Genomic DNA, 25,465 nt, shown 5'->3' with positions numbered 1-25,465 from the left:
GAATGCCTGTCTTACCACTGTGGAGACATGGTGATCAAAGGTAAGGTTGCTGTCAATCTGTGTGCCCAGGTTTCTCACCACTGAGTGCATACCTAGAGTGTTATTACTAATGTGGGGGCTAGTAGGAATATCACACTTATCAAAAGGGATGATAATACATACTTCTGCAGTGAGTTTAAGGTCACAATATTGGCACCAATCATTTCTTTGTGTAAGACTCCCTTGTAGGATGCTAACATTGTTTGGAGATTCTATGACCACTTTCAGTTTGCAGTCATCAGCAAACTTTGTCAAATGTGAACGTGTGTGTGTGTGTGTGTGTGTGTGTGTGTGTGTGTGTGTGTGTGTGTGTGTGTGTGTGTGTGTTTCAATATTAACTTATTCAGTGCAGCAGCACTCTCTTTATTTCACATTTTCTTAAGTCACACAAGAATATCTAACTTGGTTCTAAGTTTTTTTTCCCTAAGAACTCTTTGATTAAACCAGCATTTCTTTTTCTTTTTGTCCTGAAAGATAATTCTCACAATATGTTAACGTCCCTTCTTTAAGAAATGCAAATCTAAAGAGAGCAGCTTAAGCTTGGATATCTTTGTTCTCTAGTGGTCATGCAAACTTTAAAGCACATAGACATTTGAAAAATAAAACAGGATATTCTTCTTGCTAACACCAACTTCAGAAGATGTAAGCCTTTCCTTTTGGTAGCAAATTCTGTAGATAAATATTTACAAAATGTCATGAATTTACCTTGTTATTATAGGTGTGATTTCTATCAAGAGTTTTGTAGCAGTGTCCATATAAATGAAAAATGCAAAATATAAACTATAATAGACACAAGATGGTTCTGAGTTTTTTAAGTCTGTAATCTGTTGTACACTTACACTAACAACCAAGCAATGAGGTATATATCCATATTCTGGCATGCTAGCACTGTGATCTAGCTACAATTTAAATTGTACTTATGCAGTTTTGTGCTTATTGCCCACTGATCTGTCCTATGTCATTTACAAAGACTGTTCACATGTGCCACAATATTGGCATCTGCAATGCTTGGGTAATGATCCTGAGCACTGTCTGAACTATGACACATAATTCATCTCTAGTGGCATGAAGCTGGTAATCATTTTGGGAGTGTTGCAGGCAGGGCTGGCCTAAGGTAAACTGGCACTCTAGGCAAAGAAAGGCTTCACGGAGCTCCTCCAGACGCAAATCCCATCCTATCTTGGTCTGCTCATCTAGATTACTGTTTTTCTCTCCTTTTTCACATAGTTTGTCTTTGTCTTACTCTTTAGTTTTTTTTTCCTAGATGTTCTGAGATGCACTTGTTTTCTTTTTTAAACAATCATTTTGCCCAGTGATTGTTTGAGCAAAAAACATGATCAAAGAAATAAATAAATTATTGCTCTTCAACTTTTTTTCCTGCAGATGTAATAAGATACATTTTAAAGTCTTTTATAAATAACCTTTACATCCAAAAATGGGCTGAATGAAAACCATAATTAAGGAAAGAAATTCATTTTTATTCTTCAACTTTGCTTTTCCCTGCATCCTTTCAGCACACCTTAACTGACCAAAATGACCCTGTAATAACTAAATCAAGTTGGAGGTCTGGGAAGCACATAGGCTCCCAGAAGCCATGGGGTTATATGTGCACTGAGGTGCATTTAAGAGCTTTTTTCCAAACTGTTGATCAAATGATAGCCTGAACAAAAATTATCCATACAGGAAAGAAATACAGTCTTACTTTTTTTCCAGGATGAAACAAGCTTCATCTGAGTTTTTAAGGTCAAAGCTGACCAAACACCAGATTTAGAAAGCCATGGAAAGAATTATCATATAAATTATCAACAAGGATTTAGGAGAACTCCAGACATTGGATCCATCTCAGTTTGGCTTTGTCAAAGGCAGATCATGCTTACTGAATCTGGTGGACTTCTTTAAAAAGGTCACTAAGTCAATGGATGAGGGGAAAATAGTACACACTGCCTACCTAGACTGGGCTAAGGAATTTGATGCAATATCCCCCTAGGGCATTGTTAGCGAACTTACAGAACTAAGTATAAACACCTTTATAACACACTGGATAGCTAGCTGGTTCACTGATAGGACTCAGGAGGTTAGAATCTGTTACGCCACCTCTAAAAAGGGGCCAGTCATCAGTGGAGTCCACTAGATCTCTATGAAAGGCCCACTTTCTTTGGCATCTACTTCTCAGATGCCAAAGCCAGCGCCAAAGACATATATAAATATCATGCGTACTTACTCTTCCAAATAAAGCCGCCTATATATGCCTAATATCTTTTATTGTGAGGGAAATGACAAAAGAAATAAGGATAACAATAAGGATAAATGAAGCAATATATAAATATTATTAACACAGTGCAAAAATAAATGTGAATTAATTTGGTAGTAAATATGAATGGAAGCAGCAGGTGAGAACAGAGGGTCAAAGTATTAGTAATTTGACTGAGGAGGGAGTTAGGTGATGTGTCCAGTGGAAAAGGGCCTGCAGTCAGATTTTTGATGGAAGTGCCTTTTGAGTTGTGCTCTGAAAATGAGAAAGAAGAGAGTTCTTTTAGGTGAAGGCGAGGAATTGCCAGACTTTGTGTGCAAGAATCGATTAGGAATGGTTGGTATAGTGCATTTTGATTTGGGGAGTCCGGCGTGAGAGAGTTAATTCGTAGAGGTTGTGGAGGTTGTAGGCAGTGGTTGTATTATAGAGTTTGCCTGAAATAGTGGGAAGGCACCTGGTTGAAGCAGTTTGAAAAGAAGTGACTCTAGGAGTAGCTCATCTCTGTAAAAGACTGGGAACCATTTGGGATTTGGATAGTCATGCAGTGGGGTTCTTGAGGATGGGAATTGGTAATAAATCATCAGATTTTGTTGTCAGTAGCCTGTATGAGTATGTATGAATGTGTTTTTTATAGAAGCTATGGTTATGATAGGGAGCCAGTATTGAAGTTGAATAAGTAGATTTCTTTGCCTGTGGCAACTCTAGCTGGTCTGAAAAGCATGGGAGATATTTTTAGGACCCAAGCAAATGAGAAGTGACCTTTTTCCTTGTGTTTTAAGTTTTGGTTTGGAAGTTATGTGACTGGTTTATCCATTATCCCAAGTATTTAAAGGATGTGATAGTTTCTTTTGGGGAAACATTGAGATTTGTGATGGTGAGATTTTTAGGATTTTTTTCAGCTTTTGCGAGGTTCCAAATATGATACTTTTTGTTTTGAGGGCTTTAAGAGTAGCTTATGGTTGTTTAGCCAAGAATTAAGAGAGTGGAGGTCAGACTGAACTGGGTTTGAAAAGTTTTATGAGAGGGACTGGATAGAAGGAAAACCATGTCATCTGCATAAAGATTGATAGGAAGATTAGGGAGGATGGAGGGCAGTTTGCTAATATAGGCTGAAAACAACTGTGGTGAGAGTATGGATTCCTGAAACACTCCTTTTGTAAAGGGTATTGAAGATAATAGTGATGAGCCTATTTTGACTCTTAAATACCTATCTGTTAAGAAATGCTGGAACCAGATGACAGTGTTGGGGCAAACCCCAATTTTTTGGATAGAGTAAAGGAGCAGAAAGTGGTCAATATGAGAAAATGTTTTGGTAAGGTTAATGAATAGGGCTCCTGAAAAACTTCTTTTATCCATATTCAAAAAGATGTCATCAGTATGTGACCACAGTGCTTCCAGTGAGCTCCTGCAGCCCAGAATCCATGCATTTAAGAGTGAGATGGTATTGATGTCATCAGTATGTGACCACAGTGCTTTCAGTGAGCTCCTGGCAGCCCAGAATCCATGCATTTAAGAGTGAGATGGTATTGATGGATGTAAGTTGACAGTCGGTTGCAGATTAGTTTTATAAGTATTTTCCCAAGTGTAGGGAGGTTGGAGATTGAATGGACAAACTCCACCAAGCATTATAGCCACTTGTAGGTACAATTCAATCATCTGCTTGTGATAATGTATTTCATCTTTGTTTCAAAGAGTTTCCACAAAAGAAAATATTACACATTGCTTCACTTAATCACACTAGTCCTCCAAAGCCAAAATAATAAGCAAACAACAGAAGAAAGATAGTCATTTGCTTCCACATACTGTGAGACAGTCACACCCATTATCAGGTGTCCACTTAAGTAGTTCATGTCATTTTTTCACACTCGTCCTTCAAAGCCAGAGAGTGACTGCTTAAGCTGACCAGAGACAAGAAGGTCAAATACTTTCAGCTTGCAAACTCCAACCCTCACCTAGCACTAATAGCCATGGCATCTGATGGTTATGTAATATTATTTCCCCTTTCACTGTCCAAACAAACAGGTTGCCACACATTAAAATATTCCAATCTCAGTTGCTCCACACAGATCACAAAGCCAGAAAATATTTCCCAGTTTAACTGGTTGATCACTGGTGTCATTATTATAAAACAGTGATAACATTTATCCCATCATCCTCACTGCCCACATAAATCACAAAACCAGAAATACTGCCCAATATAGCTGTTTGATCACTGCCATAATCACTGTAAAAACAGTGGTAGCACTTCTAACTGCACCTTTTCTCTCAAAAAGTAATAACACATCTTACAGTGCCATTCCTTCATCCCAACTTCCCATACAATTCACAAATCCAGATAAATTGCCAAAAAATCTGGTTGATTGAGCTGGGATACAAGAATTGGATTGCATGGACATAGTGAGACCTCATTAAGTTTAACTCTGGTGGCTACCAAAAAGCATTGAATATTGTAACAGAGATAAAAGAACTGGATGTGGGATCTTTAGAAAAGGGTAGGAGCAAATTACATAGAAATGAATGGAAATTATGGGAAGAATATATACACAACAATGTTTTGTAGGAGGACTGAGGTTTAAAGGAAGCATGGATTAAGCAATTTATGTAATGTTGGATTGATGATAGTTATACAAAAGAGTGCATGTGGTGTATAACATTTGTAAATGGAATATATAGTTGGTCTTTTTTTATATAAATGTATGTTTGCCTACACCTTAAGTGATAATTCAGTAACGGTGTTAAAAAATCTGGTTGAGCACTCCAGCAGCATTATTGTAAACATATGACACATATCTCATCGATTTCATCTGTGTCCAGTCATAATAATTCAGACTGTCTTTTGATTTTAGAATCTGTCCCTGTTTTCCTTGAGGCGGCTCTGTGCCTATATTTGAACATTGTGAGGTTTGTATTCCTGTGACTTATCAGTGTTTAAGCTAAAATAACAATGTGACTTGAATGGCAAGTCAAGTAGAGCCTCAAGCCACCAATGTTCTGTTTCTTTTAAGTTGGAATGCTTTATGCATTTACTGATTTTTTATAGCAGTGAAACATTGCTATAGATACATAAATAACAAGGGAAAGAATGCCCATACAATCATGGCGCCCTAAGTGATTGCCTAGTTCATGTGTGCGCAAGGCCAGCCCTGAGGAGCTCTGTGATCCATCCATCTCTCTCTCTCTCTCTCTCTCTCTCTCTGTTTTTTCTTCTTTTATATTAAAATGTGACTACATACTGATTTGTTCTTCTACTCTGAATTGGGGTGATTTTCAGATATTTGCCTAATTCTCACCTTAGAGCACCAATGATTTAGTTGTTTTGATGACTGTTGCTAAATCATAACATTCCACTGCATCTTTTAAAGGAAAAGTACAGAAAAATTGTTAGTTATGAAAAGGAGGTACATTTCGTTTCACATATCTGAGGCTGTGAGTAGTAAAATTTGATAGAGGCTAGCTACAGGGCTACAATACTTAGATGATTATTATATGAAACGGAAATACTCAAAATGAAGCATGCCAGATATACATAAGCTGCTTGATTAACAGACTCCATTGTCTCTATCCAATGTACTCACAAAGAAACAAAGCAAAGAATGAAGGAAAATGGATTAGATGTATGAGCTAAAAGTATGGCAGGATTAAAGTAAATGATCCAATTCATCAGGCTGGGAGAAAAAGCTTTAAAATTAATTGACAAATGCAACCTGTTGACTGTCATCCTTGAAAAGTCACATTTTTTCGCTATTTTTCCCCAACTCATTGATCAACAGTTAATGATACCTTGTGAGCATGTGCAGACAGATACATCTTATTTGTGAGCATGTGCAGACAAAAGAGCAGCTTGAGACCTTGACACAGTGCAGGAACTAAGGCAAGGTTTTTTTTTGTTCAACAAATCATCAACTTCATTTTAGAGATGGCCTTCTTTTTGGTTGTCAACTCATGAATGAGGGGGGCACCACTCTGAGGGTTGTTTAGGGTGCCAATTGAACTAACAATAACACTGCTTTGCCACCTACTTCTGCATGTGTCATTCTAAGGGAATCCAGTATCTGTCTGCCTGGGATGACATGATCGACAGACCATGCTGCTTTGCCAGAGATGACCTGCACCTGTCGTCCTTGGGATTCCGGATACTGGCAAAGGCTCTTGCCACCCCTATAGTGCCTTTTTTAGACTAGGTTCAAATGACAAATTCACCACCATAACAGGTACAAGCAAGCAAAATCTGTGGGTAAAGTTACTCAATGCTAGAAGACTAAACATCAAAATGCACTCACTCGAGGCACTCCTTAAAATGGAGAACACTGACATCTGTGCAGTGACAGAGACCTGGTTCAAAGCTCCAGAGAGCACCCTTGCATAACCAGGCTATAATTCATACCACACCTTTCGGCCACCAAACCCAGACAGAAACACTAAAGGTGGAGGCGTGTCCATATTCATTAAGGATATCCACACCTCCAAGCTAGCTGTTCAACATAATGCATCCGAGATTATCCATGTTCAACTAACTCTGGGCAAAACCGCAATCCAGATTATAGCTTGCTACAGACCCCCCCACCATGCCCCAGGATTCCCACTCCTCTTTTCTTGATACACTGGAAATTATTAAGGTACAACCCAACACTCTAATAATGGGTGATTTCAACTACCCTACCATTAACAGGGAAAACTACTCATGTACCAACTCTTTTGCTCAACGTTTTCTGGAAATCATCAATTCCAATGCCTTGGATCAACATATCCACACCCCCACCAGGGGCAGCAATATCTTAGACCTGGTCATCACCAAAATGGGTGACAGGTGTTTCACACCAGAGGTCAGCTCCTCGTTGGTCAGATCCGACCACAAGCTAATCACCCTAGACATCCACATCCCGCTCCCAAACCCCATTAGGATAACAACTGTAAAAGATTTCTCCAAAGCCAACTTCACGCTTCTTAAGACAGAAATGGCAAACTTCATGACACCCATGAAGATGGACAATAGAGGTACGACTGGTGAATCCTACACAAATGCCCTTTATAAGCACTTACATGAGTGCATGGATTATGCTATTCCTAACAGAACCAAGATGCTATCCTCCAAAAAAAGGAAGCCAATCTGGTGGTCTTCTGCCATAAACAAACTCTACAACAGAAGAAAGAAACTGTTGCAAAAAAGAGTCAAATCCCACGATTGGTGGAACTCCCTGGTCAGCCTCAGTAAGTAGCTGAGATCCCTCATAAAATCCTCCAAAGCTAGGTATGAAAACAAAATTGCCACTGATTCTAAAGACAACCACAAAGCATTCTATAGCTATGTCAAAAATCTCAATGGCAATACTCAGATCTGCTCTGAGTTATAGCACAATGACACTAAATATACAGAACCAACTGATATTGCCAACATCCTGGCAGATGGGTTCAGTGCTAACTTTACCCCCCCTCTCACCCCCTAAAGGGCCCATCTTTATACCGGAAGAATGCAAAGTTCCTGTGATCATGGCTGCACAGGTAAAAACCTCACTCTCCAAAGCCAAGAACACAGCATCCATGGGACCTGACAACATCCCAGGCTGCCTTCTACATGAACTACAGAATGAACTGGCACCCCACCTAAGTACCATGTTCAATCATAACCTCACCTCAGGCTTTGTGCCCATTGAATGGCGCACCACCACAGTTATATCACTCCATAAAGGGGGGGCCACAACAGACCCCGGGAACTACCGCCCCATTAGCCTGATGAGCCTCATCTGCAAGGCCATGGAACGTATCATCATGGAACTCATAAACAAAGACATTGGAGATCTCCAAACTCTGGACTCCACACAGTTTGGGTTTGTAAAAGGCAGATCATGTCTCCTAAACCTGATAGACTTCTTTGAAGTAGTCACCAAAGCCATAGATGAGGGTAGGTGGTTCACACAGCCTATCTAGATCTCGCCAAGGCGTTCAACACCATACTCCACTCTGGAATTATAGATAAACTCACGAAACTAGGTATAAATCCCTTTGTCACAAGATGGGTTGCCAACTGGCTTACTGACAGAACCCACACCATGAAAGTAGCAGACTCCAAATCAGACTTCAGACCAGTGACAAGTGGAGTACCACAGGGTTCAGTCCTGGGTCCTCTCCTGTTTGGTATCTACTTCTCTGAAGTACAGGCTAACACAAAAGGTCTTTGGCTAACTAAATTGGCAGATGACTGCAAACTAGGAGCCATAATCGAAACTCCTAACGATGTGGACATCCTACAAAAGGGCCTCACTGAGACAGATGCCTGGTGTCAAAGACATGGTCTCAAGCTCAATGCTAAAAAATGCATTGTCATCCCCTTTGGTAAAAACTCTTTACCCATGAACTACCACATAGGCAGTAGTCTACTTAACACCAAAAGTGTGATAAGATACCTTAGGACACAGGTGAACAGCAGTCTCTCCTTTGATAATCACATCACCACAGTCGTCAGGAAATCCTTCTACGTGGCACACCTCATCACAAAAGGTTTCTCATCCGAAAAAAAGAGGTCATTGTTCCCCTCTACTCATTACTCATTAGAGCCATTATAGAGTACAATGCCCCTTTTGGTATGTACCTCACAAGACATCTACAACAACTGGAAAAGCCGTAAAAATACCTCACAAAGAGGATTACTGGCCTCAAACAGATGCCTTACGTAGACCGTCTCAAAAAACTCCAGCTTTACTCCGTCGCATATTGCCTACTCAGAGGCGATCTCTGCCTAACATACAAAGCTATGTCAAACCCAGAGCTGTTGGACATGCTCCAAAGAAATCCCAATCCCTCTGAACTACACGCTCTAGGGACCTAAACCTTGTCACCACAATAAACAGAACATGTGGGAGGGATAGATTTCTGTCCCAGAGAATTCCCATACTCTGGAACAGACTACCTATCTATGTCAAACAGAGCTCCTCATTAACACTCTTCAAGAAAAATCTTGATGATTGGATGGATAATAGGATATTCACCCCGGGGATCACTTCTGTGCATCTGCTTGACAGGGGCACAGGAAAATAATTTTCTTGTGTGGCAAAAGCCAGGGTACCTTTTTGGCTTGGCTTGTATAGGCCCTAGGGCCAATAGCCTAGTACCTAACTATGAACCTATGTGATTTTCTTCTTTTCAAGTCACGCTACTTCACCTTAAAACTGACGCCTTCATCTCACATCTGGTTTGCACCAAGGATTTATAGGCAAACCACACATCATGAGGCACATGTTCACAGCCCTACCTACTAGATAGTGAGCAGGCTCAGACATCTTATTCTCTACCCCCTGCAAGTTGCTTCAGTGGTCAAATCCTTGTCAGATGCAAATTATATGGCTTATAGTCAAGGTTTCATCACTCAGTAGTCAGATTAATACTCTAAATTAGCTAGGCAACCATTTTATTTGGTGGTGTTTATGCATGTGTGTGTGTGTGTGTGTGTGTGTGTGTGTGTGTGTGTGTGTGTGTGTGTGTGTGTGTGTGTGTGTGTGTGTGTGTGTGTGTGTGTGTGTGTGTGTGTGTGTGCATGCTTGCGTGTGTGTGTCTGTGTGCAGTTTGATGAAAACTTTTGGAGAGACATGTTTAACCTGTTTATATACCACCAAAGAAAGTCTCTTCAACTATGGGATTTATCAGTTTTATGGACAGAGATACAAGTCCATTTTTATACAGTAGTCATGTTCCAAGCAGCACTACATGGCTAACCCAGGGGATATTGTCATGTCCCTAGTAGCACTCTGTGCTAACCCAGGGGATGTTGTCATGTCCCTAGCAGCATTCTGTAGCTAACCCAGGGGATGTTGTCATGTCCCTAGCAGGACTCCGTGGCTAACCCAGGGGATGTTTCTAGCAGCACTCTGTGGCTAACCCAGGGGATGATCTCATGTCCATAGCAGCATTCTGTAGCTAACCCAGGGAATGTTGTCATGTCCCTAGCAACACTTCATGGCTAACCCAGGGGATGTTGTCATGTCCCTAGCAGCACTCCGTGGCTAACCCAGGTGGTGTTGTCATGTCTCTAGCAGCACTCTGTAGCTAACCCAGGGGGTGTTGTCATGTCCCTTGCAGAACTCAGTAGCTAACCCAGGGGATGTTGTCATGTCCCTAGCAGCACTCCATAGCTAACCCAGGGGATGTTGTCCTGTCCCTATCAGCACTCCATACCTAACCCAGAGGATGTTGTCATGTCCCTATCAGCACTCCATACCTAACCCAGGGAATGTTGTCATGTCCCTAGCAGCATTCAGTAGCTAACCCAGGGGATGTTGTCATGTCCCTAGCAGCACTCCGTGGCTAACCCTGGGCGTGTTGTCATGTCTCTAGCAAGACTCTGTTGCTAAAATAGCGGATGTTGTCATGTCCCTAGCAGCACTCCGTAGCTAACTCAGGGGATGTTTGTCATGTCCCTAGCAGCACTCCATGGCTAACACAGGGGATGTTGACATGTCCCTAGCAGTATTCTGTAGCTAACCTAGTGGATGTTGTCATGTCCCTAGCAGCACTCTCTAGCTAACCCAGGGGATGTTGTCATGTCCCTAGCAGCACTCTGTAGCTAACACAGGAGATGTTGTCATGCCACTAGCAGCACTCCGTGGCTAACCCAGGGGAAGTTGTCATGTCCCGAGCAGCACTCTGTGCTAACCAGGGGATGATGCCTTGTCACTAACAGCACTCCGTGGCTAACCCAAGGGATATTGTCATGTCCCTAGCAGCATTCTGTAGCTAACACAGGGGATGTTGTCATGTCCCTAACAGTACTCTGTGGCTAGCCCAGGAGATGTTGTGATGCCCCTAGCAGCATTCTGTAGCTAAACCAGGTGATGATGTCATGTCCCTAGCAGTATTCTGTAGCTATCCCAGGGGATGTTGTCATGTCCCTAGCAGTACTCCATGGCTAACCCAGGGAATATTGTCATGTCCCTAGGAGTGTTATGTAGCTAACCCAGTGGACATTGTCATGTCCCTAGTAGCACTCTGTGCTAATCCAGGGGATGTTGTCATGTCCCTAGCAGCATTCCGTAGCTAACCCAGAGGATGATGCCATTGCTCTAGCAGCATTCTATGCCAACCCAGGGGATGTTGTCATGTCCCTAGCAGCACTCCATGGCTAACCCAGGGGATGTTGTCATGTCCCTAGCAGCACTCCATGGTTAACCCAGGGGATGTTGTCATGTCCCTAGCAGCACTCTGTAGCTAACCTAAGGTATGTTGTAATGTCCCTAGCAGCATTCTGTAGCTAATCCAGGGGATTTTGTCATGTCCCTAGCAGCATTCTGTAGCTAACCCTGGGGATGCTGTCATGCCCCAAGCAGCACTCCATGACTAACCCAGGGGATGTTGTCATGTCCCTAGCAACATTCTGTAGCTAACCTAGGGGATGTTGTCATGTCCCTAGCAGCATTCTCTGCTAACTCAGGGGATTTTGTAATATCCCTAGCAGCACTCAGTGGCTTACCCAGGGCTGCTGTCATGTCCCTAGTAACACTCTGTGCTAACAGCACTCCGTGGCTAACCCAGGGGATGTTGTCATGTGCCTAGCAGCATTCTGTAGCAAACCCAGGGGATGTTGACATGTCACTGGCAGTATTCTGTAGCTAACCCAGGGGATGTTGCTTTGTCACTAACAGCACTTTGTGGCTAACCCAGGGGATGTTGTCATGTCCCTAGCAGCACTCCGTAGCTAACCCAGGGGATGTTATCATGTCCCTAGCAGCACTCTGTGCCTAACACAGGGGAGGTTGTCATGTCTCTAGTAGTACTCTGTGCTAACCCAGGAGATGGAGTCATGTCCCTACCAGCATTGGGTATCTAACCCAGGGGGTGTTGTTGTGTCCCTAGCAGCATTCTGTAGCTAACCCTGGGGATGTTGTCATGTTCTTAGCAGCACTCCATGGCTAACCCGGGGATGTTGTCATGTCCCTAGCAGCACTCTGTAGCTAACCCAGGGGATGTTGTCATGTCCCTAGCAGCACTCTGTAGCTAACATGGGAGATGTTGTCATGTCCCTAGCAGCACTCTGTAGCTAACCCAAGGGATGTTTTCATGTCCCTAGCAACTCTCTGCAGCTAACATGGGAGATGTTGTCATGTCCCTAGCAACACTCTGTGTCTAACCCAGGGGAAGTTGTCATTTCCCTAGCAGCATTCTGAAGCTAACCCTGGGGATGCTGTCATGTCCCTAGCAGCACTCTGTGGCTAGCCTAAGGGATGTTGTGATGCCTCTAGCAGTATTCCGTAGCTAATCCAGGGGATGTTGCCATGACTCTAGTAGCATTCTGTGCTAACTCAGGGGATGTTGTCATGTCCCTAGCAGCACTCCATGGCTAACCCAGGGGATGTTGTCATGTCCCTAGCAGCACTCCAAGGCGAACCCAGGGGATGTTTCATGTCTCTAGCAGCATTCTGTAGCTAACCCAGGAGATGCTGTCATGTCCCTAACAGCACTCTGTGGCTAGCCTAAGGGATGTTGTGATGCCTCTAGCAGCATTCCGTAGCTAATCCAGGGGATGTTGCCATGACTCTAGTAGCATTCTATGTTAACCCAGGGGATTTTGTCATGTCCCTAGCAGCACTCCATGGCTAAACCCAGGGCTGTTGTCATGTCCCTAGCAGCACTCTGTGCTAACCCAGGGGATGTTGCCTTGTCACTAACAGCACTCCGTGGCTAACCCAGGGGATGTTGTCATGTCCCTAGCAGCACTACATAGCTAACCCAGGGGATGTTATCATGTCCCTAGCAGCACTCCGTGGCTAATACAGGGGATGTTTTCATGTCCCTAGCAACACACTGCAGCTAACATGGGAGATGTTGTCATGTCCCTAGCAACACTAGCAGCATTCTGAAGCTAACCCTGGGGATGCTGTCATGTCCCTAGCAGCACTCTGTGGCTAGCCTAAGGGATGTTGTGATGCCTCTAGCAGTATTCCCCAGGGATGTTGCCATGACTCTAGTAGCATTCTGTGCTAACTCAGGGATGTTGTCATGTCCCTAGCAGCACTCCATGGCTAACCCAGGGATGTTGTCATGTCCCTAGCAGCACTCCAAGGCGAACCCAGGGGATGTTTCATGTTTCTAGCAGCATTCTGTAGCTAACCCAGGGGATGCTGTCATGTCCCTAACAGCACTCTGTGGCTAGCCTAAGGGATGTTGTGATGCCTCTAGCAGCATTCCGTAGATAATCCAGGGGGATGTGCTGACTCTCTAGTATAGCTATGTTAACCCACCCAGGGGGATTTTTGTGTCTAGCAGCACTCCATGGCTAAACCCAGGGCTGTTGTCATGTCCCTAGCAGCACTCTGTGCTAACCCAGGGGATGTTGCCTTGTCACTAACAGCACTCCGTAGCTAACCCAGGGGATGGAGTCATGTCCCTACCAGCATTGGGTATCTAACCCAGGGGTGTTGTTGTGTCCCTAGCAGCATTCTGCAGCTAACCCTGGGGATGTTGTCATGTTCCTAGCAGCACTCCATGGCTAACCTGGGGATGTTGTCATGTCCCTAGTAGCACTCTGTAGCTAACCCAGGGGATGGAGTCATGTCCCTACCACCATTGGGTATCTAACCCAGGGGGTGTTGTTGTGTCCCTAGCAGCATTCTGCAGCTAACCCTGGGGATGTTGTCATGTTCCTAGCAGCACTCCATGGCTAACCCGGGGATGTTGTCATGTCCCTAGCAGCACTCTGTAGCTAACCCAGGGGATGTTGTCATGTCCCTAGCAGCACTCTGTAGCTAACACGGGAGATGTTGTCATGTCCCTAGCAGCACTCTGTAGCTAACCCAAGGGATGTTGTCATGTCCCTAGCAGCACTCTGTAGCTAACATGGGAGATGTTGTCATGTCCCTAGCAGCACTCTGTGTCTAACCCAGGGGAAGTTGTCATTTCCCTAGCAGCATTCTGTAGCTAACCCAGGGGATGTTGTCATGTCCCTAACAGCACTCTGTGGCTAGCCCAAGGGATGTTGTGATGCCTCTAGCAGCATTCCGTAGCTAATCCAGGGGATGTTGCCATGACTCTAGTAGCATTCTGTGCTAACTCAGGGGATGTTGTCATGTCCCTAGCAGCACTCCATGGCTAACCCAGGGGATGTTGTCATGTCCCTAGCAGCACTCCAAGGCGAACCCAGGGGATGTTTCATGTCTCTAGCAGCATTCTGTAGCTAACCCTGGGGATGCTGTCATGTCCCAAGCAGCACTCCGTGGCTAACCCAGGGGATGTTGTCATGTCCGTAGCAGCATTCTGTAGCTAACCTAGGGGATGTTGTCATGTCCCTAGCAGCACTCTGTGCTAACCCAGGGGATGTTGCCTTGTCACTAACAGCACTCCGTGGCTAACCCAGGGTATGTTGTCATGTCCCTAGCAGCACTCCGTAGCTAACCCAGGGATGTTATCATGTCCCTAGCAGCACTCCGTGGCTAATACAGGGGATGCTGTCATGTCCCTAGTAGCACTCTGTGCTAACCCAGGAAATGGAGTCATGTCCCTAACAGCATTGGGTATCTATCCCAGGGGGTGTTGTCGTGTCCCTAGCAGCATTCTCTAGCTAACCCTGGGGATGTTGTCATGTTCCTAGCAGCACTCCATGGCTAACCCGGGGATGTTGTCATGTCCCTAGCAGCACTCTGTAGATAACCCAGGGGATGTTGTCATGTCCCTAGCAGCACTCTGTAGCTAACATGGGAGATGTTGTCATGTCCCTAGCAGCACTCTGTAGCTAACCCAAGGAATGTTGTCATGTCCCTAGCAGTACTCTGTAGCTAACATGGGAGATGTTGTCATGTCCCTAGCAGCACTCTGTGCCTAACCCAGGGAAAGTTGTCATTTCCCTAGCAGCATTCTGTAGCTAACTCAGGGGATGTTGTCATGTCCCTAACAGCACTCTGTGGCTAGCCCAAGAGATGTTGTGACGCCCCTAGCAGCATTCGCATGACTCTAGTAGCATTCTGTGCTAACTCAGGGGATGTTGTCATGTCCCTAGCAGCACTCCATGGCTAACCCAGGGTATGTTGTCATGTCCCTAGCAGCACTCCAAGGTGAACCCAGGGGATGTTACATGTCCCTAGCAGAATTCTGTAGCTAACCCTGGGGATGTTTTCATGTCCCTAGCAGCACTCTGTGCTAACCCAGGGGATTTTGTCATGTCCCTAGCAGCACTCCATGGCTAACCCAGGGCTGTTGTCATGTCCCTAGCAGCACTCTGTGCTAACCCAGGGGATGTTGCCTTGTCACTAACAGCACTCCGTGGCTAACCCAGGGGATGTTGTCATGTGCCTAGCAGCACTCTGTGCTAACTCAGGGGATGTTTCATGTCCCTAGCAGCATTCTGTAGCTAACCCAGGAGATGTTGTCGTGTTCCTAACAGCATTCTGTAGCTAACCCAGAGGATATTGTCATGTTCCTAGCAGCACTCCGTGGCTATCCCAGGGGATGCTGTCATGTTCCTAGCAGCATTCTGTAGCTAACCCAGGGTATGTTGCCATGTCTCTAGCAGCACTCCATAGCTAACACAGGGGATGTTGTCATGTCCCTAGCAGCACTCTGTAGCTAACCCAGGGGATGTTGTCATGTCCCTAGCTGCACTCTGTAGCTAGCTCAGGGGATGTTGTCGTGTCCCTAGCAGCTTTCCATAGCTAACACAGGGGATATTGTCATGTCCCTGGCAGCACTCCATGGCTAGCTCAGGGGATGTTGTCATGTTCCTTGCAGCATTCTGTAGCTAACCCAGGGGATGTGTAATGTCCCTGGCCGCACTCCATGGCTAACCCAGGGGATGTTGTCATGTCCCTAGCAGCACTCAGTAACATTCCTGCATGCTGGTGCAGTATTAGCCAAAATGTCAGGGAAACTAGAGGGATCACAATTTGCACAATAACTACCTTACTTTAATAGTAAAGTAGCCTTCTATTTCTTGACTCCTCTTTCTTAATCACAGGGAATTCATAGTGTCCATAACCAAAAAGAATGTTGTCATCTGGAGAGGTGTGGTGAATGGATGAATTTGAAGACTGTCCAAATATTTGGCAACCCTGGGTATGTCAGACTAATAAGATGCATGAAGGGACTAGAGTCAGATGCAGATGATCCCAAAAAGGTAGAATAGCAAAAAAAAAAAAAAAAAAATCTTTCATCAAAAAAAAAAAAAAACTATTTGGACATAATCCATAGTGTCACGCTGTGAAATCTTTAGTTCCCTTTCATTTAGGAGGCCAATGTGAATTATTTGTGAAGGAACTCACAGAAGGTATATCAGAGGTTTTAGGTGTTATAGGAATGATTAGTCTGGTGAAAGGATACTGTTTGGAATCCAGTGATGTGACTTTTCAAGGACTATACATGCCGAATGTCCATTGCGCTGTGCCTTGTCTCTAAGGTGGTATTGCATTTATTGCATAGTGAAATGTTTAAATTTTTCTCTCTAGCAAACACTGTGATATCCTCAAAACATTTATGTGTTGTCACTGTACTATACATAATATATATGCTGTGGAGCTGGGATTATAATATATCTTGTGACCTGAAAAAATTATGAAAACTAAACAATGTCAATTTTACCTTTTGTCACTGAATTATTTCAATGAAGGGAAATTATTTATTGCTCTAAAAATGTCATGACATCTGGAATTAAAAAGCAAATTCTAATCTTAAGGCAGATTAGCCATCATAATGAAATCAAACCCTTTTTATGGCTGTGATTTGATTTGACTTGAATGTAGATGTGGACAGCGCCTCAGGCTGTGTTAGAACTATGTCCGATGGTATCCATAATAATGGAACCATGGCCTGTCTCTCCACCCATAACTGAACACTGGGGTATGTGCCAAGATAATATATAACAGGGGTAAGGAGCGCAATGGATCAGTTTGCCGAGGTCTTCATATCATCTAAGGCTGCTCATGGAGTCACTGTATATGACTCTTAAAAACTCTGGGCATGGCTTGCTAAAATGGATGTAACCATCCTGAGGTAAAGAGTACATTTTTGTTCCGAAGGAGCTGTGGCTTAATTGTCAGGAAAAGGAATGATGAAAAAATGGTAACCCCAAGTCAGTAAACAAATTCTCATATACTAATTGATCATTCCAATATCTGGACAAGTCAGATTTAAACAAGAGGGTATCAGGGCGGATATCGTAGATTTCATATTTATTCCATTGCCGGTAAGCCTTATGCTTTGCCAGTACCCACCATTATGCCACCACCTTTGTCCAGGAGGGCCATATCAATCAATCGTGGAGTAATGTGTGACTACCTTTCCAGTTGTAAGGGTTATGTTTAAAAGAAGATAGTGAGTTTGCTCTGTGTAAAATGCTACAAATAAATCCATCCATGCATACATACATAAATACATTTGTTTATTTATTTTACATATGTTTATGTATTTATATTTATGTCATACATTTTGTTTACCAGGAAAGTCCAACTGGACACAGGTCCTTTTTCAGCGGAGACCCTGGGAGAAAAGCTCCAAGAGTAACAAATACATAAATAGAGAAACAAATACAGCCAAGAGAGAAGCAAATACATACAAGATAGTGGTTTCAGACACAATAAGTAGAGCAACAGTAATTTACATAAAATTGGTTGTTTACATTTAGTGGATATATCCAAATGATTATGTACAGTTAAAGTGAAGCTACCACTAGTGGTAAATCATGCTAGTAGAGTAAGAGTAATGATAACAGAGTGGAAAGGAGGAATAGGTTATCTAGGGGAGTTGCAGGTGCAGAGCCAGGTGTTAATAAGGTACGTTTTTATAAGTTTTTTAAATTAAAGTGTTGAGGAGTTAGTTAGATTATTCCATTGTTTGGAGATGTAGTTGGAAAAAAGTGATTCACATGCTGAATTGTTAGCTTTGGCAGTGTGTAGAAGTAGTTTGCTGCTGGAGTGAAGGAGTCTTGAGGAGGAATATGGCTGAATGATATCTTTGAGCTCAGGGATTTTTTTTTTTGATTGGTAAGAGTATTTTGTGGGTGAAGGTAAGCTGGTTAAAGAGAATAAGTTGAGGGAGTTTGAGCCACTTGAGCTGCTTAAGTTATGAGTGTGATGTGACTTGTATGAGGCATTAATGGCAAACTTGGAGATTTTATTGTAACAGGCTTTGAATCTGGCTCAGTCTGTCTTGTAGGGGATGGTTAAGATTGGGGAGGCATACAGGAGAGGTGAGAGAAGGTGGGTTCTAGCAATGGTGGCTTTTGTGTTATTTGTCAGAAATCTGTTGTTTCTATATTGGAGACCTAGTTTTTTGTGAAAATTTTTAATGGATTGGGCAATATGAATACCACATTTCAGGTTATTGTCAATTTTCACTCCTAGTCATTTGGTATGGTTTGTTGGAGTAATAGTAGTTTTATTTTCAGAGAGGATACTGAAGGTTGTGAATGGGGAGGTGTATCTGGTTGGGTAGAAGAAACATTTTGTTTTGTTGGGATTTAGGATAAGTTGGGAGCTAGTGAACCAGGTTTCAGCAGATAAAAAATAACCTTGAGTAATGGTATGGAGATCTTCAAGGGAGGAAGCTGAGCAAATCAGGGTAGTGTCATCAGTGTACTGAACCACTGAGGCCTTGGGTGTAGCTGAGTGGAGCTGGTTGGTATAAATAGAAAAAAGAAGAGGACATAGGATGGAGCCTTGAGGAACCCCTAAGGTGAGAGGGAGAAGGAGTGAAAGATTTTGTTGCCAGTGGACAACCTGTTGACATTCTGGTAGGTAACTTTGGAACCAGATGATAGTGGGGTGACTGACGCTAAGGGAGGAGAGGACATATAAGAGTTTGGAGTGGTTGATCATGTCAAAGGCCTTGGACAGGTTCAGAAACATGGCTGATATAAGTTGACCATTGTTTCTATGCTGGTTAACTGCATTAGTGAGGACAGTAGGGCTGTGGTGGGGCTGTCAGAGGGGCAAAAACTATGTTGTGTATTAGATAGGACCTTGTGTGGAAGTAGATAACTTGGGTGTGTATGACCCTTTCCAGAATTTTTGAGAGGGGATAGAATTGCAATTGGATGATAGTTTGTTAGTTTGGTGGAGTTACCTCCTTTGTGTAAGGGTAAGATGTGGGGGATTTTCCAGATGGTGGGGACATAAGCTTCAGATAATGAGCTGTTTTTAAGTATGGATACAGGTTATGTGATTGCTACTGCTGCAATTTGCAGGAAGTCAGCAGGGAGACTGTCGGCAGCTAAGGTAGTGAGCTTAAGTTTATTTAGCAGTTTTTTGATAGTGTTAGTGGAGACTGAGTTTAGTGTAAACTGGTTGTTGCTTTTGAGAGGGTATAAACTGTTGCAGTTTGGGGTAGAAGGGGTGTGGTTGGAGCTGGTCTGGGTCACTGAAAGTTGTTGAATTGATTCTGTGATTAAATTAATTGGCTAAGTTCATGGAGTTGTTTGCTGTTGCTGAGGTGTGAGTGGTTGTTTTTCCAGGATGCAATATACTGTTAACTGCTGCCCAGCATCTTTGTGGGTTATTTTGATGTTTATTCTGCATGTTGTAATAGTAGTTGCTTTTGTCTAATTTTACTAGTTTTTTTTTTGCTTTATTTCAGAGTTCTAGGAAGGCTTGTTGAGTTATATGGGATTTGGTTTTACAATATTGTTGCCAGACGTTATCTCTGGTTCTGAGTAGTGATCTGGATTCTTTACTTAGCCAGGGTGTGTATTTTTATTTCACTCTAATGGTTCTAGGGGGCATGATAGTTGAGTATGTTTAGAAGTGTGGAGTTAAAGGAGAGAATGGCTTCTTCTAGAGGTAGGTGCTTCACAGGTTCCCAATTGCATCTTTTTACAGCAGAGATAAACCTGTTTGGATCAAAGTTTTTTTTGTTTCTGATTAGACGGATGGAGGACTGGCAGTTTTGATGAATGGGGTTTATTAGGAAAAAGGTTGGGCTGTGGTCACTAAGGCAGTCAAGGAAACAGCCTGAGTGGGATGAGAGATTGAGGTTGCTAAGCAAAATCCAATCGAGGATGGATTGATGCTTAGAAGTTTTATCAGTCCTAGTGGGAGTCGTGATGAGTTGGATGAAGGCATAAAGGTTTACATAGGATGTAGGGTTTGGACAGGAACAAAGGAGCCAATCAGTATTAAAGTCGCCCATTACATACATATGTATAAAAGAACATAAAGTCTTGATACTGCACGTGGTTTGTAATCTTATATAAGAATGCCTATGATGGTATTTAATTTGTTATAGTCACAAACTATAAATAATATAATATAGTATATAAACCATTTTAGAAGTAGCAATATATACATTTAATTCATAGTGAATCTTTTGTTGGAAGTCTAAGCTTGTATGGAATGTCTTTCATAGTATCCATCTGCCATGTTACTTAGCCAATAAATTTAAACAGTTTTTCACAGTATACGACACCTACCAGTAAAGAATTCATGAATTCTGCTTAGCTTTTGTTTTCTACTTTTTCCATAATAGTACAATATTTGTTTAACGTCTTAATGAAAAATTATCAATCAAGCAGGCAAAATAAATTAAACTTATAGTACTTTTGCGATTTGTTTTTATCAAGTACTAAAAAGGCAGGTCATGTGCAGAGAATATAATTAATCTTCAGCTGAATTTTAGCTGGAATGGAGCTCTGTGGGAGGTAATAACAGATGACAGAAGCCATTATTAAAATTAAATATCAATACAATAAATAATAAGACAGATAAATTATACAATGTCTTACAGTTAAATGGAATACACTTCCCCTTGCTATCACAAGAAGTCATTATCTTCCTTTGAGATAATCTTAGCATCTAAATGGGAAGTATAAAATATCAGTTTGTGTTTACAGCAATCAAGCTTCTTGAAGACCAGTAGGTCATAAACTTGTCAATCAAACCTATTAACCTATTAACCTATAAAACACAGTTTATCTATTTAGAAGACATTCATTTGCCTTCTACAAATGCTTAAATTGGCATATTGCAGACAGTATAAAATAGACATGGACTGCTTGATTAAGAAAAGTGTACTCTACTTACCTTGTGACAGTGAGGAGTATTCCTGCCACTGTCTTTAATTTCCACATAACATTTGGATAGTGACTGGAGTATAGATTAGAAATGCTTTCTAGTTATTTATCTCATTCCCTCCTAGACTTGCATCGTTTTACTAGTAGATGATAGACTATGACAGGGTTACATGATTTTTTTTCCTTTAAAACCATGAAGAGAGTTTTCACAGGGACACTTAGGGTAGTTCAATGTCATCACCTAGCCCTAAGAATAAGAATAAGAATAACGCTTACATTTCTGAAGTATTACATTGTAGATTAGCCAGTGTGTGTGAGTAAGATTGAGAACTATTATCAAGTGCTCTACATTTAGTATGTATATGTTATCCACTTTCACTAGCCTGGGGAGTAATCATGGTACTGCCAACTTTGCTTGAGATGTTGCCTGATGAGGTCTTTAAAGGAGGCTTTGGATGATGTGTTTTGAATGCTAGTAGGGACAGAGTTCCATTTTTTAGCCAATGAACTACTATATTATGCATCTCTAAAGCAATTGTAGCAGTTGGTGACTTCTAGTAGTAGTTTGCTTGATGTTCTACGAAACCTTTTAGCTGAGGGATGTTGTACTAGGTTTTTGAGGGCAGGACACTTATTGTGGAGGTAATAGATAGAATGACAGAGGCAAAGCTGATTGTAGGTTAGGAGGTTGGACAGTTCAAGCCAGTGGAGCTGTCTCAAAGCAGTGCAGTGATGAGTTCTGTATGAGCAATTTGCAGCAAAGCGGGCAATTCTGTTATAACAGGCTTCTATTTTGCTTAGTTCAGTTTTGTTGAGATTAGTCAGAATGGGAGATGCATAGAGTAGGGTGGATAGGAGCTGGGAGCGAGCAATGGCTGATCTTGTGTTGTTGGTAAGAAATGGTTTGATACGTTAGAGTGACCCCAGTTTGGCATGTACTTTTTTAATAGTTAAGTTGAGATGACTATCAAATTTTAGGTGGGAGTCTATGGTTATTCCCAATAGCTTAGCCTGTGCCAGTGGAGCAATTGGAGTAGCATTTGTGGAGTAGATAGTGAATTGACTGTTAGTGTTTTTGTTAGAACTGGTTATAATCATAAGCTGAGTTTTCTTTGGATTGAGGATAAGTTGGGCTTTGGTAAGGTAGTTTTCAATGTCAGAGAATGCTAACTGAGTTGTTTGCAGGAGGGTGGGAATGCTTTGTGCAGCACAGATTAAGATAGTGTCATCTGCATACTGAAATATAGATGCATGCTGTGTGGAGGTATGGATGTCATTTGTGAAGACTGTGAATAGTAGTGGTCCTAAGATTGAACCCTGTGGGACTTCTATAGTTATGGGCAGCTGAGGAGAGAGAGAGAGAATTTTCGCATTTCACAGCTTGGTACCTGTCAGTTAAGTAGCTTTGGAACAAGGTAAGAGTGGAATTTGATAGATGATATTGCTTTAGTTTGTTTAGTAGGATTTGGTGTGAGACTGTGTCAAATACTTTGGACATATCCAAAAAAAGAGTTGCCACTTGTAGGCCTTCATTTTTGAGACAGTTTACTGTGTCTGGGAAGCAAAGGAGGGCTGTAGTGGTACTATGGGCAGGTCTGAAACCATGCTGAGTAGGTGACAGGATGTTGCTGTTTAGGAGATAGTTTAGCATCTGGGTATGGATGCATTTTTCTAGGATTTTGGCCAGGGGGGAGAGTAAAGCAATGGGTCTGTAGTTATTAAGTTCAGTGGAGGTCCCTTCTTTATGTATGGGTGTAACATAGGATATTTTCCAGAGGTTGAGCACATAGTTTTCAACAATTGATCTGTTTATGAGAGTGGAGACTGGGATAGCAATAGCATCTGCTGTGAGTTTCAAGAAATAGCTGGGGAGTAGGTTGGCTGCTGTTGAGGAGGTTTTAGTTTGGACAGCATGCTTTTGATTGATGTGGTGGAAATCATTCCAAGCCTGCTACATGTTTTAGTTTCAGGGAGTAACAATGCTGTAATGTACTATAGTGTTCTTACTGGAGTTGCCCCACCAGACTAACTGTAAGATCCTACAGAATGACAAGTAGAAATGTAAAACGGCAAGTGGCACTTAAATGTAACCTGCCTTTTTCTGGAGAATTACCACACTGCTTTGTACAAGATGATAATAAGTCATATGATATAAATTATGGGAAATAGCAGATGAGCAAATGAACTGGAGTAACTTTTACATTTTAAAAATTGTGTCATTATGTACAAGGATGCAGTTTATATATAGTTTATTTATCAGCTTGTTTGCATATCTATTCATCTGTCTATTTCTCTCTATCTATGTTAAGCAGGACATTTCAGCTGGGCAGAGTCTATTGCCATATATGCAATTATCAAGAAAATGTAAATTAAGAAGATTTGATACAGTACAGTTTATAGAAAAATACATACACAACATGTAAAGTTCATCTTGAGAATTAAAAACAAAAACAAATCCAGTGGATGCGCTAAATTTATTTATTTTTATTTTATTTTACATTTGTTAACCGGGGGTGTCTGAATGAGCCGAAAAGGCCCTTTTTCAGCACACGCCCGGGGAGAAAAGCCCCACAAAGAAAAATTACAGACACATTTAGTTATTTAGACATGATCAGTATACACACAAATTACAAGTGACATGTTTTTACAGTGGTATGCGGCACATAAACAGTTACAGTGGAGAGAACAAACAAAAAAATATTGTAGATTAGCCAGTGTTTGTGAGTAAGATTGAAAACTATTATCAAGTGCTTTAGATTTAGTATGTATATGTTATCCACTTTCACTAGCCTGGGGAGTAATCATGGCACTGCCAACTTTGCTTGAGATGTTGCCTGATGAGGTCTTTAAAGGAGGCTTTGGATGATATGTTTTGAATGCTAGTAGGGACAAAGTTCCATTTTTTAGCCACTGAACTACTATATAGTGCATATCCAAAGCTATTGTAGCTGTTGGTGACTTCTAGTAGTAGTTTGCTTGATGATCTAAGAAACCTTTTGGCTGAGTGTTGTTGTAGGTTTTTGAGGGCAGGACACTTATTGGGGAGGTAAGAGATAGAATGACAGAGGCAAAGCTGATTGTAGGTTAGGAGGTTGGGCAGTTCAAGCCAGTGGAGCTGTCTCCAAGCAGTACAGTGATGAGTTCTATATGAGCAATTTGCAGCAAAGCGGGCAATTCTGTTATAACAGGCTTCCATTTTGCTTAGTTCAGTTTTGTTGAGATTAGTCAGAATGGGAGATGCAGAGAGTAGGGTGGATAGAAGCTGGGAGTGAGCAATGGCTGATCTTGTGTTGTTGGTAAGAAATGGTTTGATACGGCAGAGTGACCCCAGTTTGGCATGTACTTTTTTAATAGTTAAGTTGAGATGACTATCAAATTTAGGTGGGAGTCTATGGTTATTCCCAATAGCTTAGCCTGTGCCACTGGAGCAATTGGAGTAGCATTTGTGGAGTAGATAGTGAATTGACTGTTACTCATAAGCTGAGTTTTCTTTGGATTGAGGATAAGTTGGGCTTTGGTAAGGTAGTTTTCAACGTCAGAGAATGCTAACTGAGTTGTTTGCAGGAGGGTGGGAATGTTTTGTGCAGCACAGGTTAAGGTAGTGTCATCTGCATACTGAATTATAGAGGCATGCTGTGTGGAGGCATGGAGGTCATTTGTGAGGACTGTGAATAGTAGTGGTCCTCAGAAAGAACCATGTGGGACTCTTATAGTTATGTGCAGCTGAGGAGAGAGAGAATTTTCCCATTTCACAGCTTGGTACCTGTCAGTTAAGTAGCTTTGAAACCAGGTTAAGAGTGGAATTTGATAGATGATATTGGTTTTAGTTTGTTTAGCAGGATTTGGTGTGAGACTGTGTCAAATGCTTTGGACATATCCAAAAAAGAGTTGACACTTGTAGGCCTTCATTTTTGAGATTGTTTACTGTGTCTGTGAAGCAAAGGAGGGCTGTAGTGGTACAATGGGTAGATCTGAAGCCATGCTTAGTAGGTGACAGGATGTTGCTGTCTAGGAGATAGTTTAGCATCTGGGTATGGATGCAGTTTTCTAGGATTTTGGCCAGGGGGTAGAGTAAAGCAATGGGTCTGTAGTTATTAAGTTCAGTGGAGGTCCAGCCTTTATGTATGGGTGTAACATAGGATATTTTCCAGAGTTTGGGCACATAGTTTTCAACAATTGATCTGTTTATGAGAGTGGAGAAT

At 42.1% G+C, this 25,465-nt stretch overlaps 1 long non-coding RNA gene across 1 annotated transcript in view; it reads left to right on the top strand.

The window, feature by feature from the left end:
* Nucleotides 1–25,465, top strand: part of LOC122801672 — a 1,066,872-nt gene that overhangs the window by 117,128 nt on the left and 924,279 nt on the right. The gene's annotated exons all lie outside the window — the stretch shown is intronic.

The sequence above is a fragment of the Protopterus annectens genome, chromosome 5.part0 (assembly GCF_019279795.1).
Source record: "Protopterus annectens isolate FY-2018-M chromosome 5.part0, PAN1.0, whole genome shotgun sequence".
In the NCBI taxonomy this organism is placed as follows: Eukaryota; Metazoa; Chordata; order Ceratodontiformes; family Protopteridae; genus Protopterus; species Protopterus annectens.
Note: the sequence above shows the minus strand (reverse complement) of the source record. Positions and strands in the feature narration are given on the sequence as shown.